This window comes from Manis javanica, chromosome X (genome assembly GCF_040802235.1).
Source record: "Manis javanica isolate MJ-LG chromosome X, MJ_LKY, whole genome shotgun sequence".
NCBI classification, from domain to species: domain Eukaryota; kingdom Metazoa; phylum Chordata; class Mammalia; order Pholidota; family Manidae; genus Manis; species Manis javanica.
In genome coordinates, this window is record NC_133174.1 from 118,521,349 (window position 1) to 118,541,134 (window position 19,786).

Consider the following 19,786-nt stretch of genomic DNA (forward strand, 5'->3'; position numbering starts at 1 on the left):
CAAAAAGATGCCCTATATCTATCACTAATCCTCAGGGAAATGCAAGTCCACAACACACTGAGATATCCCTTCACACCTTTAGGATGGCTATTATCAAAATAACAAAAGGTAACAGATGCTGGTGAGCATGTTACCGTTGGGCCCCTTGTGCACTGTTGGTGGGAATTTAAAATGGTGCAGATGTTATGATGTTATGGAAAACAGTATGGAGGTTTCTCAAAAAATTCAAAATAGAACTACCATGGGATCCAGCAATCCCACTTGTGGGTATTTATCCAAAATAATTGAAAGCAGAATCTCAAAGAGATCTGCACTCCCATGTTCACTGCATTATTATTAACAATAGCCAAGATATGGAAACAGCCTAATCGTCCATTCATGGAGAAATGGATAAACAAAAGGCAGTATATACATTCAGTGGAATGTTATTGAGCCTTAAAAAAGAAGGAGATTCTGCTCAGTATGACAACTTGCATAAACCTGGAGGACATTATGCTAAGTGAAATGAGAGCCATGTTCAGGACAAATCGTGCATGATCTGACTGACATGTGATAGCTAAAAGAACCAAACTTGTAGGAATGGAGTAGGATGGTGGTTGCCAGAGGCTGAAGAGAAGGGGAAACGGGGAGCTGCCATTCAAAGAAGGAAAGTTATACAAGACAAGTAAGTCTTAGTGATCTGCTGTATGACCCTGTGTCTAAAGTTAACAATACTGAATTGTGCACTTAAATTTTTTTCAAAGAGGATAGATCTCATTAAGTGTTCTTACCTCAAAAAAAACCCAAACCAAACCAAATCTAATATAAAAGGATCAGGAAAGAAAAAAAAAGAATGTGGAGGAAAAAACTGAACTGGTTTAGAATCTTCAGAAATGCATCCTTGGACAGTGGATGGAACACTGGATTGGGAGTCAGGAGCTAGCCACAGACCTGCTGTGTGACCTTGAGTAAGTCACTTCCCCTCTCTGGGCCTTTGTCTTAGCTGTAAAATGATGGTTTCTTTGTTTAATATACTCAATGTGTATGTTTTGGGGAAATGTATACTTTAAAGATTTGCTACTATACATTACTTTTTTAAAAATTATGATTACTACTCAAAGGCTTAATTTCTGGAATTCATATTCCTTAGCCTCTTTATCACCTTGGAATTGAGTCAGTCCAGCATTTGTGCTCTAATTTGGTCATTTGCTCAGTGTGAACTCCTTAGTAGGTACCTTAGTCATTAGACTTGGCCATCAAGCAAGAGCTGAGTGCTACCTCATCCCTTCAGTGCAGTTCAGCTTCCACAGTGTCAGTCCACAAAGCTACCTGACACGAGTACGAAGTTTAACCGTAGAGTTGTGTAAATTGCTAATTAGGCTTGTAAACCTTCTCCACTTCACTACCCTAATATTTTTTGGTCATGGAACTCTTCCCACTGTTATTCCTGGGGTCTGCACCTACTGCTTAATTACATCTGGGCAGCCCTGCTGTCTGCAGGGGCCTGGCTATGCCCCTCCAGCCCATCTTGCTCTTTGCTTGCAATATGCCTTCTGAGACCCAGATCACTCTTGGAGAACGCAAGGCTTGGTATTTGCCAAAACTTGTCCTTTTTTCGTTTATCAAAGAGCAGAATAGCATACCAGATGGGTGTGAGGGGAGGAGTTGGTGATGAGAGGCAAACAGGACCAGTTATATTTTCTCAGAAGGCCTAGTGACATTACATTTATGTCACGTACAAGTGACTAAGACCAGTCTCATGATGGGCTGGCTGGTATATATTTCTGTCTCCCATAGCAGCCTTCTTTTACCCTCACCACCATCCACCCCCTCCAGCACAGTGTTACATGCTATAGGTTCAATCCCAACCAAGGGTCACAAGGAAGCAGATGCCTAGTAGGCACTTTTTGATGGTAATTGTCAGCAAGCCAGGTCTGAGAATTAAGCTAGGGTTGCCATATTTAGGAAATAAAAAAATCCAGGAAGCCAGTAAATTTAAATGTCAAATAAATAATGAACAATTGTTAGTATAAGTCTGTCCCATGCAATATTTGGGATATATTTATACTAAAAATGTGTTACTTATCTGAAAATCAAATTTAACTGGAATCTTGTATTTTATCTGACAACTCTAAATTAGGCAGAGTAGATGGCACTTAGGTAATGTAAGTTAGAGAAATGAGAAGCTCATTGCCTAATGATACTTCCCTCATGGACCTGGCTCATTGCTTACAATCCTTGCCACACACAGTGTCCTTGATTTAAGGCATTAGAAGCTTCTGTCAGAACATGTGTATAACCTGGGAGAGGTTGTACATTGAACCATTAACCAGTATTAACTCCTTGGCCCTCATTCATTTTACAGGTGAACTTATGGATCACCTCACGAAGTTTAGATAAAATGAGACACAAAACAGGTGAATTTAATTTGGGAGAGAGGACTATGGGCTAGGACTAGAGCCATGGTGGTGCCCAAGAATGGGTACCAGAATGGAGAAGCCAGAGTTAACTCATATGCACAAAGTCACCTATATAATAGGACTGCAGCGGTGTTGGGTACAGTCCCAGGCACCCAGAGATGCATCCCCCTCCTACAGCCACGCTGTCTGCTAGGTCACCATTAGTCCCCCATTTGTGTTACTATTGCCTTCTCTCCAGGTATCCTCCCAGATGAGAGGCAGCCTGTGAAACGAAAAGATCCTGGATCTAAGAGTTGGACCTGAGTTTGAGTCCTAATTCTGCAGCTCACTCGCTGTGTGATTGGGTCGGGCAAGCAGGGCATCCTCTCTTTTATTTCTTCATCTCTAAGACTGAGAAATTGATTCTTGCCTTGGAAACATGGTAGGATTGCTGTGAGGGGCAAACGAAACAGTGTCTATATATGTGGGTTTTGAAGAGTGTCCTCCTGGGAGGGGGAAGCACGGTCCTGGTTACCTGGTGCATCTCACAGCCCTCCTCCCTGGGGGTGAGAAGCGGGACCACAGGAAGGTTAGGGAAAGGAAGGCGGGGCTGCTGTGGTGAAAAGGAAGGGCCCGGCCCCAAATGAACTGTCAGCTCCAGGATTTTGCCAACGGATCCTATGACATGAGTCAGAGCAGGAAGGCAGGCCTGAGGGAGGAGGTACAGAAGACTCCCTTGAAATACTGCGGGTGGCATTCACCAGCTCTGAAGGAAGAGCTCCAAGTTTAGGGGGGCAGGTGGCCAGCGGAGGTTTTGAATCTACCAGAGGAAATTATCCTCTCTGTGTGCCCAGGATAAGATCTCAGAGCCAGGGAATGTTTGTAAATGGACTCTCTCATTTAAATAAATCCCGCTTAAATATTTATCAGATCATGAATATGCATGTTTCTCTCTCCCAGCACGGGGAAGAGACCGGCATGTAATTTTTAGATGGCACATAAATAATGTAAGGGGGGGAAAAAGGGATCTTTGTTCTGTGTTAACTATGTATCTACAGCATCTCAAGAGGTCTTGAAACAATGAACTGATTTTTCCCTTTCCCAGTCTAAATGTGCATGGGGAGTTCACCTTTCTTGTTTTCAGGGTGATTTGCACTCATTTGTATCCTCAGGGAAGGATTTCTGGAGGTGAGAGTGAGGATATTCAAATTTCAGTTCTTAGCCACAGCAACCCACCCTGTTCCCTCCTCAGTGACTCTCGCCACCTCAGATGGTCCTGCATCCCCTATTCAGAGGTTCAAAGTTCAAGGCCTAAAAGGCACTTCTTAAAAACGCTAATGTTCCTGAGGTATGCAACCATTGTTTTCCCCAGCCACAGAATTGGGCTAGATTTCAGGCATCTAGCAGAGTTTTAGGGAAAAGGGAACAGGGCACTTCTGATAGGGATATGGGACAGATTGGAACATGATCAAGGCCCTAAGCTCCCCATGGGAGGAAGGGAGCTACAGACTGACAACTCCACGCTTCTGTCTGCTGAGAACCAGCTGTGGCTGGAGCAGGGTGGGAGCAGGTGAGAGATGACCCCCTACCCGAGTTCTCTCTGTTGGAATCTGTGTCCCTAACCAGCCCCTCACAGCTATGTAGCCAGGGCTTTGGGATTAGACACGATTTGCTTGCTTCCTTTACTTTTCTCCTCTATCAGTATGAGGAACTGAGAGAGGACTGGCTTATCTTTTTGCCCTAAAGCATCTTAAAAAATAACATCCTTTCCTTGTTAATAAGAGAGCTGAATGTTCCTGTCAGTGTGGAGTGGCAGAAAGAACACTTTACGGGGAGTTAGGAAACAGGGCCTTTACTTGCTCGTCTGTAAAATGAGGATCGTGGCAGTACCTTCCTTGTAAAATTGTTGTGAACATTAAAGGAGAGGATGCATTCGAAAGGCTTAATGCAGAGCCTGGCACTTAGCAAGAGCTCAACCAAGGATATTAGTCTGAGGAGCTGATTACTCAGTAACTCCCAAACTTTCTCCAAAAGCCTGAGTCTTTCATGCTCAGTAAGGAAAGAACTTCTTGACCTAGAATCGCACGGCAGTCTGGTATTATGGAAAGACTGTTAGACTTCTTGTTAGGAAACCTGGGCTTTAGTCCGGCTTCCATGGCTCGTTAGCTATGTGACCTTGGACAAGTCACTTCCCCTTCTTGGGGAGAGAAATTTTTTCATTTGTAAATGAGCAATGATACACCTGCTCTGCTCTCCACCTTGGGTGTGAATGACAGTAAGAGATCTGAGAAAAGTGTTTGGAAGAGTAATACAGTAGGTTTTCTTTTGAATAATATTAATTATAATAACTGCCTGCTGTTTCATTTCAGTGGGTTCCAGATAAGCAATCATTTTGAGCTCTCAATGACATATTAGGTGAGCTCATGAAAGCAAATAGTTTATGGAGCTATTTCTCTGATTTCGAGTTGGAACATTCTGAGAGCAAAAGGATAGGGGCTATGGGCAAAAATCAGACCCGTAAAGATCTAAAGAGCTTATCAGCAGCTATGAGGAATTATGGGGTGAGTGAGAAGGCCACCTTTGCCTCCTATTTTTGTCTTCTTTCCATCTCTTCTTCTAAGATGTCTTGTAAGTTGAAGGGGAAGGGGTGCCTATAGACAGAGTGATAAAACATCCAGGAGTTTCTGGGACAGTCCAAATTCCATGTATCTTCCACCTTTTCTAATAAGGTGGTTCCTAAAGCTAGTAACTAAATGAGGTTTCATGTTGATATTTTTGTAGAATTTTCATCATTATTATACTAATGGCCACTATTTATTGGGTACGTCTGTTTATCAGACATGGTGTTAAGTACTTTCATCATATCTCATTTAGTTTTCATGACAGTCCAATTAGGTAGATATTATCACCATTGCCATTTTGCAGATCCTCAGAGAGGTTTTTGCCTGAGGTCACAAAGCTGATCAATGTCAGAGGTGGGACTGAAATTCTCAGGCCTGCCTTGGAAAAACCAGAAGGAAAAGAAAACACGGTGTTAGACCATGTGTCCTATTTCTGTGTTCAGAAGATATGGCCATTGTATCATAGAGGATCAAACATCTGTAGGGTGGGGAGGGCCCCTGAGACAAAATGATGAGGAAGCTGGCGTTTGGGGTTTGTCTGCTTTAGATTTGTGAAGATTGTCAATGAGCATAGATGTTACATCTTACCTGTTCATCTTTAAGTCACAAAAAGGATCCTCCCACAATCTACCAGAGATTCCCCCATGCTCTCTAACGGTTTGTTATCCTTTGCTTTCCTTTCATGTCCCTCCTGGTGGGTGATACCTGCCAATAACAGGCTCCATCCTGGCCTGGGGCTGCTGGGAATGGGCCCGAGGTGCAGGGAGAGCCTGGAAGAGAACTTACAACTAGAGATGCGGTCAGTCCTCCCCTTTCACCATTATCTGTCACCTTAAGTCAAACAAATGTAAGACTGTAAACTGAGCTTTGCTTCACAATTCCAGTATTCCGTACGTGTGCTATGAATCCAAGAGAGCCTAAAATGTGTCAGAAAAGGCATATGCTCCGCTTTCTGTCAGCTTATTAAAAAATGAAAATATAGATATATTTTTGGTGGAGCCACTGGCTTCAAGATTTTCCAAAGAGGTTGTCTGTTCTGCTTAAGTTGCCTTTAGGCATTTCTACTTGCTTGTGAATGAAGAGAATAACATTTTCTGTTTTATCTTTCTCTAGAACAGGTGCCCAGTAAAACCATCAAAATGCATTGGTCCAGCTTTTCTAGTCCCTCCCTTCTCTTGGGCTCTGTGACCCACAGAGGGCTGGCTGTGACGTTAGGACTGCAGGAAGCAAATGAGCCCCCTCCCCTATCACCAGTATGCAACTCCAAAAGCAAGGCTTCCTTCCTTTGGCCTGAGGCTTTCTGCACTTGCCTGAAATGCAGAGATGTCTGGGTGAGGGTGTGCCTCAGTCACTGCTGTCTCTGTGTAATGTAAATGAGCTTCCCAGCTCCTTTCCTGGGAACAGGTTCCCATTCTGATAGACAAGACAAGAACCAAAATTAGCACATTGGAGAGAGGAGCAGGGTGACCCCAAGGTGGGGAAGCTAAGAATATTCATTCTGGGTCTCAGTGGTCACACCTTGCCTGTGACCCAAGTAAGAATATCAAAATAATGGCTAACACAGAATGCTAACTAGGTACCAGGAACTGTTCTGGGTGCATTTCATGGATGTAATCTGCACAATAATCTCATGAATTAGGTACAATTATTATTTTCACTAAGGGTGAGGAAACAGACATACATCCCAGAGCCTAGTGCCTGTGGCCAGTCTTGCTGACCATGACGGGGCCCAGGGAGTATGTCAGAGGAACCGCTGGTCTAACTGGCATTTGTGGACTGTTCCCATGTAACACGTGACTCATTGACTTGCTAATTGACGTGAGGAATGGACAGAGCTGGCTGGATCATCTGGCTGGGGGGTGGAGTTGATATGTGAGGAATGTGGTATGTGGACAGGCACATAATGTGGAGAAGTACATAAACTCAGTTCTGTCGTAAAGCCTTACAGATAGCTCTGTGACTCTCTCTACTTGCATCTTAACCACTTATCTACAAAGGAGTCCTTTTAGTTTTAGCCAATTGCCCAGTCATACTCAGCATTTGATTTTAGCTTACGTCATTACGCCATTCCTCTTTATTCCTGTGAGGTAGGGTACAACGTATATTACTGCCATTATGTAGATAAAAGTATTGAGACAGAGTAGAAAAGGCTTCATATGATACATTTGTAGCTTGCCTGTAGATTTTTTGGAATCCCATATTTTAAGTAGAATTACGGATTAGGAGATTCACCAACTTGACAAAATAGAGGGCTAATCCATTTTTCAGAATCTGTAACCTCAGACTTAAGAACTTTAAAGACTTTCCTAGCTTGATGTCCAAGAATTTTTTTTATGCCACTATCCAGCACCGTTCTGGGTGGATAAAAAAAATATCACTCAGATAAGCCTTAGTCTTACTCTCGAAATTTGCCACCTTACTGATGAACCATAATACATTTATATTATTGGAAAGAGTCAAAGAATGGAAGACAATGGCTAGTTTGGCTAAATAATACTGTACTGCTTCCTGCCATACTCTGCCAAATGGAAACCAGTTATTTCTTCTCTAGGATTTTCAGGAGGAATACACTTCTACCAAGAGCTTCCCAAGAAAAGATGAGACCTGCTAATCTTTAGATAGCTTTTCTCAGCCGCTCAGATGTATAAAATGCTTCTGGGTAATAATTCTGCAGCTTACTTGCTGGAACCTGGAAATTTTACAGCTGATGCAATTCTCTTGAATTTCTTAAGCAATATAAAGCGCCACGTCAAATCTCTTTAGCAAAAATGACCAGGCTTACAATGTTTATTGCTGATGACCTTTGTTCCTGATTTGTGTCTGTCAGTCGTTATGGTTTCAGGAGCAAGGCTGGGCATTGTAGGATCAGCAAAGTTGGTTTTTGGGGCCTTGACACCAACCTCTTTCTCCCTGGATTCATAGTCCCTCTCTTTTCTTCCGTGTCCCCATTACCCACTTGTATTTCTCCACACAACTATTTTGTACCCTATTCCATCTTAAGGGTGCCTGCCTGGGAATTTGTCATTGAAAGGACATCTTTAAAGATCCCTTTCCCTGGGGGCACCTCCATTTATTCCCATGCTCAGCGCTGCCTAAACAGGAAAGAAACAAGGAGGAAAATCTGCTATGAAAAGATCATAGTTCCCGCTCCTGGAAACTCCGTCTGGATTATCTGTGCCTGGCTGGCTCTGTCTAGTATGGATAACTGGGAACTGACCGCATCAGCTCTCACGTCACATTTCATCCTTGTCACACTGCCTACCTACACAAATACTTGGAAATAATTTGCCTTATTTACTTTTTCACTGGGAGCCGTGGAAATTAATATCATACTGCTCTTGTCTTTAGAGAATTCATGTGGATCTCTAAACGCCATTGATTGGTATGAAACATGTAGTATCTATACCTTAGCTCTTAAGATTCCTCAAATGTTAACGACTCTGTATTGGCTGGGACTCAGTGACCATCTTGCACACTGCAGTTTTGTCCTTTAGCCAGAAACCCGTAACCAAAGTGCCCAGCGCTGAAATGTTTGTTCTGCTTCCAAGATGGTTGCACTGGGAAGGTGATATCTTTGGTAAAGAGGTTGGGTCACAGAAGGACTCAAAATCAGGATTAGCCCAGTGTATAGGAGTAGGTGGGCAGCTAATGTATGATCTAAGGACATAGTCTACCCAAATCCATCTCTTTATCAGCACCCCAAGGCCTTTGAAATCTCTCATTTTGTTTTTAGTTAAGGTTCTGTCATTCACTCACTCATTTTTTCAATTTACAGATAATAATAATAACAATAATGCAGGCACTGTATTCTGCTCAGCACTTAGCACAGTGCTGGCAGAGGTGAATAAGACAACAATCTTGTCTTCAGTAAGCTCACAGTCTTGTAAGGAAGATGAAGACATGAACAGATATTAATAATACTATGATTGGTATGATTGGTTCCATACTAGAGGCATTTACAAAGTAGTATGAGGACAGAGGCAGGCAGTGGTGGACACCCAGGCCTGGTGAGAAGAGTTACCAGACACCACAGTGTGTGTGTGTGTGTGTGTGTGTGTGTGTTGGGGGGGAAGTGAGGGAGCTGAGTGCAAGAAAGTCGGAACAGTATGTGCAAAGGCATAGAGGTAAAAAAAAAAAAAGGCACAGTCCATGTGGCATATTGATATGGCGAAGGTATAGAGCACTGGTGGGTGAGGGATGGGAGGAGATGAGGGTTGGGAAAATGAGTTGGAGGTTAGTGGAATCATGAAGGGCCTTCTGTGCTATGCTAAGAAGCTAGAACATGATCCTCAGAGTGATGGGGTGCCACTGCAACCTTTTAGACAGGTGACAGATGTTATGGGAAGACAGCTGTCTGGTGGCAGTGGAGAGGGGAGGATGATCAGTTAGGAGGATGGTGCAGGAGGTGATGGCAGCCTGGACTTAAGTCAGTGGTGGGGGGAATGTAGGAGAGGGTCTTTAGTGATGAGATGTGAGGAATGATGAAGAGGGAAGATCCAAGAATGAGGTTTCTGCTTTGGGCAACTGGGCAGTGCCATTCTTCAAGCATGGGAACAGAGGTGGAGGAGGGGGTTTCTTGGGAAGATGATAAATTCAGAGTTCAGCATATTGAGTTCAAGGTCCTGGTGGGGCATTGAGGTAAAAGCTTTAGGGGGAAACTAGACATATGGATCTAGACTTGGGGAGAGCCTCTGGAAGCCTGTGTGAAATTGTAACTGTCTTGCCTACTGAAGCACTTTGAATCTTTAGAGAAATTGGCTATATTCAAGAAATAAAATGACACTTTTACTTTAGAAACTCATATCATTTTTGGTGGGAAACAATCCGTTCATTTTACAGAAGCCTTGAGATTGCACATCTCTGTGTGGGGCTTTAAGGACTTGAAGGTTTTGGGCGGTAAAGGCTTATAGGGGAGGGGAGGATGCTGTCGAGAGCAGCAAACCTTGTTAGAGGAAAACTTGGCGATCTACCATGACAGGTTTTAAGATCTGCTGGACATCCTGATCAACCCACTAAGCATTGTTTCCTTCTCTCCTCTACCTAGCAGGATCCACAGAGGTTAAGGGCTGAGCACCAAGGGGTGAGCAGGAAGGACATGTGGGTGTGCTGAAGGTGTCTGGCTGATTTCCAAGGCCATTGTGGGTGAATTTGTCTCCATTACTCTCCGTAAGAATGGTCATTTGAAAAGGAGTTCCAGTTTCATTATAAGTGGAAGTGCTATAACAGAATTTTAGAAGCTAAAAGAATCACACTAGAGTTTACTTATTTACGTGTCTGTGCTCCCCTTCTAAACAGTGAGCCTCCCAACTGTACGCACTCTGTTTCATTCGTTTCCATAATCCTAGTCATGGCCTGAACACACAATGCTTGCACTCAGGAATTGTTCATTGAAGAATGATTGAGCTCACACCCTCATTTTACAGATGTGGAATCTAGGGACCAGAAAGGCTCTGTGACTTGCCCAGGATCACACAGCAACTTAGTGGCAGAGCTGGGCATGGAACAGAGGTTATATTTTGATGATGGTTTCTTCAACGTCCTTAACTGGGCCAGTCACCTCGTATAACAAATGTTCTTTACGTGTGGTTGGAGGCTCTGAATATATGGGAAGAAACGGAATGTTCCTGGAGAACTCTCCTGTTTCTCGGCATTTTTTCACACCTAGAGATGCATAGTGAACTCCTGAGATTATCTTGAAAATCTCAGGTCATAGAATGCCAGTACTCTGTGTGACCATTTGCTTATGAAAAGGCAAACAAAGAAGGCTCCTTAAGTCTACTGTGCAATTTATGTCAACCCCAGTTTAGAGAAATCTCCAAACATCTCTTTCCCTTAATAACTCACAATGGGTCTGTCATCCATGAATTCATTCTAAGCCTTTAGATGTGGGAAGGGGGAAGCTATTTATATTTTCAGTCTAATCCACCACTTGGTGTAATGAGTTCCATATGTTTCCTCCATTTTCTACCTGCTGTGAGAAGTAGTTCCTTTATTTGTCCTAAATTCACCTCTGTGGGCTGTATGCTGGTAACGCGGGTGCACGTGCATGCGTGCGCGCGCACCCACACACGTGCACACACACGCAATCTGGAGGGAAAATGACCCCACTATTAATTGTTATCTTTGTTTACAAGCATATTAAAGATTCAAATGAAAGGGAGCTGAAGTAATGCAATTGAGAGTGAACACAGTGGCAGCTAATTACCCCGAGGAGAAGGATGTAAATCCTTGAAAAAGCAGAGGCCTGTTGTTGCAGGAATCGGTGGAAGTAAATGAGAAGCCTGCTATGGAGGCAGTGCCTGGCGAAGCACTGCCTGCCTGTGGTGAAGTTGAAGCACCCTCTCAAAAGTTCAGCGCGGCTAGGAACATAACCTGTCAGCCTCCTCTCCTGACATGATCTTCATTAGCCTCTGTTCTACTGCCGAGAAAGCCCGCTGAGGCAGTTAGCACCAGAGAATTAATCAGATCGTTTGTGGAGTCGACAAAGCAGGACAGCTACCGACGCTGGCAACTTATTGACTGGAAAGGCTCCAGGAAGGCCGGGAGTGACGCAGTCCCTATTCGTGCCCCCCCTTTCTCTGGAATGGAGGTGTTCCACAGAGACTGGGGCTAGGGGGGCAGCGGAGTGAGCGGTGAGAGCGGTGCTCTGCCTTCACCTCCCAATCTTATTCTGTCTTCTTTGCTTGCCTACACTTTTCTGCTAAGGCATCGTGTATGCTGAGGCCAAACAATGTGTCGGACTGCAAGAGAGAGGGAGAGAGCACTGTTGATTTTGTTGCAAATTGCACTCTTGCTACAGCATTAGTTGGGAAAATGGAATTTTGCCAGTATTTCCCTCCCTCCCTTTGTTTACTGCCTATTTTCAACAGCTCTGTAATTGCTTTCCATTTAGTAAAAGGAACATTGTTCCCCCTTTTGGTTTTCCTTTTAATTTTGTTTCTTGCCCTGAGCTCTGAAGTTTGGGAGTGTTGCTGGGAATGCCACTTTGTTGGTCCTAGATACCAACGTGGCCCTAGCAAGCAAGGCAAGGTCATTGCTAGGGGAAGCAGTTGGGTGGTGGGCTCCAAAAAATGTCTAACTTCTTCCATAGGAGTCTTCCCTGATGAGTCCAGCTTGCCTGTTGTGAACTTTGTCTTATTTGGACTCCCATGGCGCTTCAAATCGGCACTATGCAATCCAGCTCTTGCCTTGTGTTGTTTTTGCACGTACTTTTGCTTTGTGTGCATTAACCATATCCTGTGTCTCTGAGCATAATACAAGCCCTTCAAAGCCAAAGGCTGTGCCTCCTATTGAACATAGCTCTTACACCAAGCTAGGCACAGTAAGAAACATTTGATAAATGCTGGAGTGGTTCATTGACAACCCCTTGAGGAGTTCTGCAACCATTGGTCCTTTGGCGCTGTTGCTACCTTGGCACTATTGATGATACTTTATTCTGGACAATTCTTTGTTGGCAGGGAGTACTGCCCTGTGTACCGTAGGATGGTAAACAGCATTCCTGGTCTCTACCAACTACAAAAAATGTCTCCAGACATTACCAAATATCCCTGCAGGGGAACAAAATCTCCTTCCCTCTCCATTGAGGACCGCTGTTCTATAATGGTAATAAAATAGTAAGAGGTAGAATTTAATGAGCATTTTACCATGTTCAGCTTAGTGTGAAAGACATCGCATACATTCTTTTGTTTAACTTCCACACCATTCCTGCCCTGGCTTTAATTGTTGAAAGGGGCTCCAGGGAACAAATCTCATCATAGTTGAAGGTCTCCACCATAGTCTGTCCCTTCCCCAAGGAACATTTAGAAGAGCCTTCTCAAGGACCTCTCAGGCTCAGCCCTGAATTTATAGAATGCATCAGCTAACCCTTAATGGAGTAAGGACTCATTCACTGAAAATAAAATATTCAGCTCAGTGAGGGTTAATTTCTCAAGGAGCTTGATGAAAAGCAATGGAAGGTCAGAGCACAAGCAACCCCACCAGCTGTCACCTCCTTTTTTCAGAGATATGGATACCATTGCAAATAGCTAATGCACAATACAGGGGCTAGAGATCTATTTCTTTTGCTCATACAGTGGCATTTTAGCTCAGAAAGCAGAATTTCTAGGTAGCCCATGGAAGTGTCATTCCTGTCTGAAATCCTGACCAGCTGTCTTGCAAACGGTGCAATTGATCACAGGAGGTACAGGGCACAAGAAGGTGGGTTAACAGGTGTGAGTCTGTCCTATGGGGGAGGGTGAGCTACACAAAGCACACCTCCTGATGGGAACACCATCTCTGAATATGAAGAACAACCCGAGAGAGAAAATTTGACATTTTAGCTTACTGCATCTCTGGAAAGCAATGTATCTCTGGCTGTGATGTCAAGTCAACCTCAAATTTGCTGCCACCAAGGAGTTAACAATACGCTAAAATTAGTCATATCGTTTGATGGGGAAATATTCTACTTATGGAAAATACCTTTATAGGAAAACTGCCTTTCTGAGTCTGAGCTGGAAATATTACAGTAAACAGGATCTAATCACAGCGAAGCCTTTTTCAGCTTTGCATGACAGCTGTAAAATATGACAGTATTTATTAATAGTCACTGCAGTCTAATCTACAGCATTGGAGAGCTACAGCAAAATATGTTAAGCTCCTGAGAGAACAATTTCCACAGTAACTAATATTTAGCTTTTAAAAGGGTGGTTTAATGTCTCGTGATTTTTTTTTTCCCCTACTGATGGTCCAACCCCAGGAACAAGCTACTAAGCTAATAACCTTTGTGGAGAGGAAGTGTTTAAATGATAATTTATTTCAAGAGCTGACAACAAATTGCTCTGCATTTTCTCTTTTTATGCCCCAAAGCAGTCAAGGAGTGCAAATCGAAGTATTAAAAAATATGACAGCTTCAGTATTTTCATTTTCAATGAAATTCTCATTACAGACATATGCACAGTCTTTTATTCACAATCCAGTCCAAATAGTCATTCACGATTATTATTCTGCAGGCTCTCAAGATGCTCTCATAGTTGAAGACTCATCACAATAGATTACGCAGGCTGCAGAAACTATCCACTGTCTCAGCTACTGTCAACCCTGATTATTGCCGCTCAAACAAGGGAATTTAGTATCTGTCTCTCACAGGATAATGTATGCTCTGGGCCTTCCTAATTTATTCAGATGTAAAAAAGTAGCTTGAATTTTAATAAAAACTCTCTGGGCTTCACCTTTCCCAGAAGGCAAATGGACATGACTAGAATCAGAGCCATCTGTTACTTTTGCACATCCTTTAATCAGTTCTTACAAGTGGAGGAGAAAAAAAAATCCATGATGGTCTTTTTTTTCAAATCCAGGTACCTGCTTCTTTCTTTAAAGTTTCTGCCAAGGAGCCATGGCAGAACGTATCACTGGACTCTCCTGCTGGTTAGGATCTTTCTGTGCTATGGAAGCTGTCTCTGCCCCAGAGAGGGACCTGTGAGTTCCCTTTACCTCAGAGCAGAGGCAGGTCCCCACTACAGTGCTGCCTGAGGGGAAAAATAATAGCAGTTTTCAAATGTTAAAAGTGTGGGAGGCAGTATGGCAGTCTGATAAGCAGCACACAGACTGGAATGCAGTACATCGAACCTGCAGGGTCTCATCACTAAGGAGCTCTCTTTGGTTGGAGAAGAAAGGAAGGAGAGATTGATGATAGGGCTGAAACCTTGCTTCCATTACTTTGGCACGCTAGCCTGTGTGACCCTGGAAGTGATCACTGAACCTGTTTATGCATTGGTTTCCTCAGTTGTTAAGATGCAGGGATGGCATGAGGATGAAGTTTGATAGCCCATAAACTCAGGGCCTGGCGCATAATAAATGCTTAAGAAATAGTAGCTGCTCTTATCAAACAAAGATGATAAAATGGTGATGATAATAGGACTTGCTGATTTGTGCCACTGATTGGTATTGGGACGTGTGTGTGTGTGTGTGTGTGTGTGTGTGTGTAGAAAGGGAGGGGAGGGAGGGAAGGAGGGAGGGAGGAAGAGAGACAGATAGAGACAGAGAGACACAGAGAGGAGAGACAGAGAAATTCTGTGCTTTTTTTGGGGAAAGTAGAACTGGATGGAAGGGATAAAGCTAGGCTGTGAGAGTGTGGTAGACGACAACATGCAGGAAGCTGTGAGGAGTTGAAACCCTGCTTGTCTCTCAGTAGAGTTAAAATCCAGCCAATCTGAAAATGTTCACAGTCCTCTCAGGAAAGACCCTTTTCTCCTTGTCATGGGGAATCTCTTTGCCTCTTAAGCCCTTCAGATCTTCCAACATCCTTCTGCCTTCCTCCAGTGTTTTATTTTATTAAAACGCGATCTATCTAGCAACACTAATCTTTTTGCAAGGTGCCTGCTCTAATGAATGCAAGCGTCATCGGTGAATGGGAGAACAGTTGGGTTAAAAATTAGTTTTTTCCAGGCCCCTGAGATAAATCAGTGTTTCTGCGACAGCACTGTCAACTCCTCAAAGACATGACCTAATTCCGCTCCTCTTAAACAGTGCCAGTGGCCTAGCACAAGCCAGCACTAGGTAATGACCAATAATTCCTGGTTGACTGGTGGATTACTTGTTGTCACTGCCCATGTTCCTGCCACAACGTTTGAGAGCAAATAGAAAGGTCTGTTAGTAGGCTGTTGACTTCCAGAGTTACTTGGGAACTGAGTAGGGACTTTCGGGTTGAGAGTGGAAACAGCAGGAGTTTATTGAACACTGGCAAGAACGTAGTGACTAGTTACCTCAAAGGGCACTTAGAGCTATTATCTCATTATCTAAGCTGAGAGCCACAGCCTGGGCCAGAATCTTTCATCTCTGTGGGCTGTGCCCATTGAAGCCAAGGAGAGTTGTCAAGTGCATGAGAGAGTCTGACTGCAGTTCTCAAGTATGTTGCTGTTCTTGGGGAAATGTTAGCACCACGGGGAACTGGGTCGCTTGTACCACAGGGAGAGGTCTCATAGAAAACTGCAAGTTGCCATGTCCCTGGCATGGCTTTAGGACTCTGTATAGGAAAGTGTGTGGGTAAGGGACCTCCCAAACTGGGCATGTGGTGCCTGAATCCCAGAATTAGAAAGCCACACTTTGGATTTGGGTTCTGTTCCACAGAAGGCCCTTATCTGAACAGAAATTTCCTCCCTGGATGCATTCACATACCAAGACATTAATGGCCATAAATGAGTTAACATGAGTAAATTGGCCAGCTCAACTGTTGTCGCTATCAGAGAAAGACTGTTCATTGGTGGAAAGGAAAGAAAGGTAGGACAGGGAAGTTTGTATGAAGGTGTAGAAGCAGGTTGGGACAGAGATATCGAGGCTTTGCTTCTGCCATGTTGGCAGATGTAGACAAGTGCCACAGTGAGAAGCCCTATGTAAATAAGAAGGGGCATCAAAAAAGAGGAGAGGGTATACAGAGGGTGTGGATAGTGCACTTTGTGAACCTCATAATTTTCCAAGAACTGATTTTTTTTATGTATATAGCACCAAGAGCATAATTTTCAACTTTGTATGAATGAACGAAGGTAGTATTTTAGTAACTAACCAAAGTGATGACCTGCAAGCTCAAAATCACACCTTTCTCTGTGGACAGAAATCAAAGCATAACCAACAAAGCCTTGATATCCACACAAAGTTTCATAATTTCAGAGATAATATTACCCTGATAGTGCCACAAATATTTTAAATGACCTCAAATGTTTAACCCATTCCTCAACTTCTAATTTATCCCTGACCTTATCTACTAGAGTCACGTCATCGGTATATTTAGCTTATTTGAATCTAATTATAGGTGCTCCCTTCTGTCTCTCTCTCTTTCATTTCTCTCTTATGAGAATTTAAAATATTCTAAAATTATATTTTGCAGTTGTAATTTCTCCCCATAATTTTTATTACTAAAGTAATAGATGATCATTGTAGATAATGAGAAAATATAGAATAGATACTTTGTGGAATATTTTAAACAACTGTGCCACATGGTTCGACTTATAAACTGGGTCTTTTCTCTCTTCCTCTGTGTCTTTCTTCCTCTCTTTCTTACTTCCAATCCCTTCCCACATTTCCTTCCATCCTTCATTCTTTCCTTCCTTCCCTTGCTCCTTCGTTTCTTTATTTTACTCTCTCTTTCAGCTCAACATTGAAAAAAAGACCTGGGTGTATTCTGGATGAATGAATAATGGAGTTGGGAAAATACTAAGATGTTCCCAGGCCCATGCTATGCACCAGGGTAGACACAAAGTATAAATCTAGGGGCCAACTAGTTGTTTACTATCACATTGCTGGGAAGGGCTTCAGAAGGTATACAGCAGACACAGAGAAACAACAATGGAAAGCAGTGATGTTAAGGGCCAAGTGAATGACTTGGACAAAAGGGTTCTGTGGGCCAGGAATGGGCAAGCTCTCTGCCTCTCCCAAATGGTTCTTCTTCTGCCTAGTCACTTCAGTAACGAGCATCACCATCTTACCAGTCTCTCAAGCCAAAAGCTTAGTAGTCATCCATGAATCCTTCCTTTCTCTCCCATCCCACAATCAATCTGTCCCCAAGTTCTGTCAATTCTGTGTCCAAAATGTGTTTCAAATGCAGCTACATTTTCCCATTGCCAGCCTAGTCCGAGCTGCCATCATTTCTCTCATTTCATCTCACCTACATGACCACATGGCCTTTTAAATGGTTTCCCTTCTTTCACTTGCACCACAGTCCATTCTCTGTAGAAACTTAGATCACGTGACTCCTGTGTTCAGAATCCCCCAAAGACTTCACCTTGAGATTAGAATAAAATTCACATCCCTTACCATGGCTCCTGTTCCTACTCCATGGCTATGGTCTGCCTCCTGTCTACCTCTACATGTTCATCTCAGGCCGCTCTCAACCTCTGCACTGCCCTTAAGTCATACTTCTCTTCTTCAGTTCCTCAAACACGCCAAGCACTTCCCTGCCACATGGCCTCTACACTTGCTCTTTCCACTGTTTGAAACTCTTTCCCTCTATTATTCACAAGGCTGTCTGCTTCAAATTCTTTAATTCCCAGTTTAAATGCCCCTTCTCAATGAGCCTATCACTGTGAATCTGTTTAAAATTAGATCTTATCCATTAGGATAGGCACAGGAACCATGTCTATCTTGTTCATCACCGTAACCCTAGCATGTGTTGAATAAATGGATTAATGAATAAATAAATCATTGTGAGCTAGGGTGGTCAGGGAAGGCTACATTGGGGGAGTAGAGTTGGAGGTGGATTTAAAAAAATGGAAGAATAGGCAGGATTTTCATAATCAAGATGAAGGAGAGAATTTTTTCTAGGTAGCAGTAGAAGTGAAGTTGCTGAGGCAAGTATGGTTCTGACACATTTGGGTAGCAATGGAAAAATGGGAGCTGCCTGCCATGGAAGGTTCTCAGAAGGTGGCACAGGGACAAAGGGTTTGTTAGTTGGTTGAGGTATAATTATATCAAGTCTTGAAGAATAGACTACTTTTTTTTCAATGTGGACAATACAAGCCATTGCATATTTTGCAACCTGGTCATGGTGCAATGTTTTCAAAAGGCTTTCCAAGGGGGAAATTAGTGTAAAAGCTTATGGAAAGTGTTTCTTAAACAGCAGTTTTGTCCTACCAGCTAAATGGCTACAGAGGAAAATAAATGAACACACATGTGTCAGAAAGGTTTCTTTTGGCTCCAAGATCACAGAATTGTCCAAACTATTTAGATGATTTGGGAAAAGATGCAGGGGTAAGAAATAGACACAGATGAACTTTTGCTTCCTTCCCTCAATAGAGAGCAAAGGGTCATGGGAGATGAGAAAATACATTGACTGTAGCTTCTGCTTTTGAATGAATGAGAGGTTACAGTATTAGAGTTAATGTTTAGTTTTTAATAAGTTTCAGGAGAGAAGCTCTCTGATTTACAAACTTCATTTCTGAAAATTAGATTGTTATGCAATAGATTACACTGTATACAGTACATGGAAATAGACTAATTCATCCTGAGTGTTTGAAAGAAGTGAAATGCATTAAAATTTACCAAATTGTGATTTAGCATTTTGAAACTACTTTGGTATCCTAGGCAGGCAAGGTTCTACATGAACATACAGCTCTCCTTCCTGATTCTGCCCTTTGTTCATGCTCTTTGCTCCTTCCCAAACCACATCTCCCTGTTCTCTTGCAATCCACAATTTACATATCCTTGAACGCCTAGCTCCCCTAGTCCACCTTCTCTGAAAACTGTACTTTCTTGGAGCTCTACCATTTCACAATTCTTATAGCAATCAGAATCGGTGGTGTAGCACTCAATTTGGTGGTGTTCTGCGTTCATGAATTGTTTCATGAATGTCCTTTTTTGTCCACCCAACTGGAACTGTATTATATAAGCATCTATCACAAGCTTGGAACAAGAATGGTGTCTATCACAAAAATAGTATCATTGGGGGCTGATAACAGTTTGTAGAACTGTTTGGCTAATTAACTAATAATAAATAAGTTAGGATTAGTAGCAGGATACAGTGTTCTGTGTCTGGTATAACCTCAGAAAAAATCATAGAATATTATGTTAAGAAGGAACACATCTTAGGGGAGGAGACCAAGGCCAAGAGAGCTTCCATGAGTTGGTCAAAGTCTGAGAGCTAGTTAATAGCAGAGCTTGAACCAGAATTCTGGCCTCCTGCTTCAGGTTCATAAAATTTGATAATATTTTGGAGGTGAGTATCATAGGCAAATACAGGCCTCAGCATTACCTAACAGTGTCTGATGATGCACCAAAATGAGAGTGAAGTGAAGAGTACTCTGGATTCCCCAAAACAAAATG

At 42.9% G+C, this 19,786-nt stretch overlaps 1 protein-coding gene across 9 annotated transcripts in view; it reads right to left on the reverse strand.

The window, feature by feature from the left end:
• GRIA3 (glutamate ionotropic receptor AMPA type subunit 3) overlaps positions 1–19,786 on the reverse strand; it is a 258,425-nt gene that overhangs the window by 172,313 nt on the left and 66,326 nt on the right. The window lies entirely within an intron of this gene.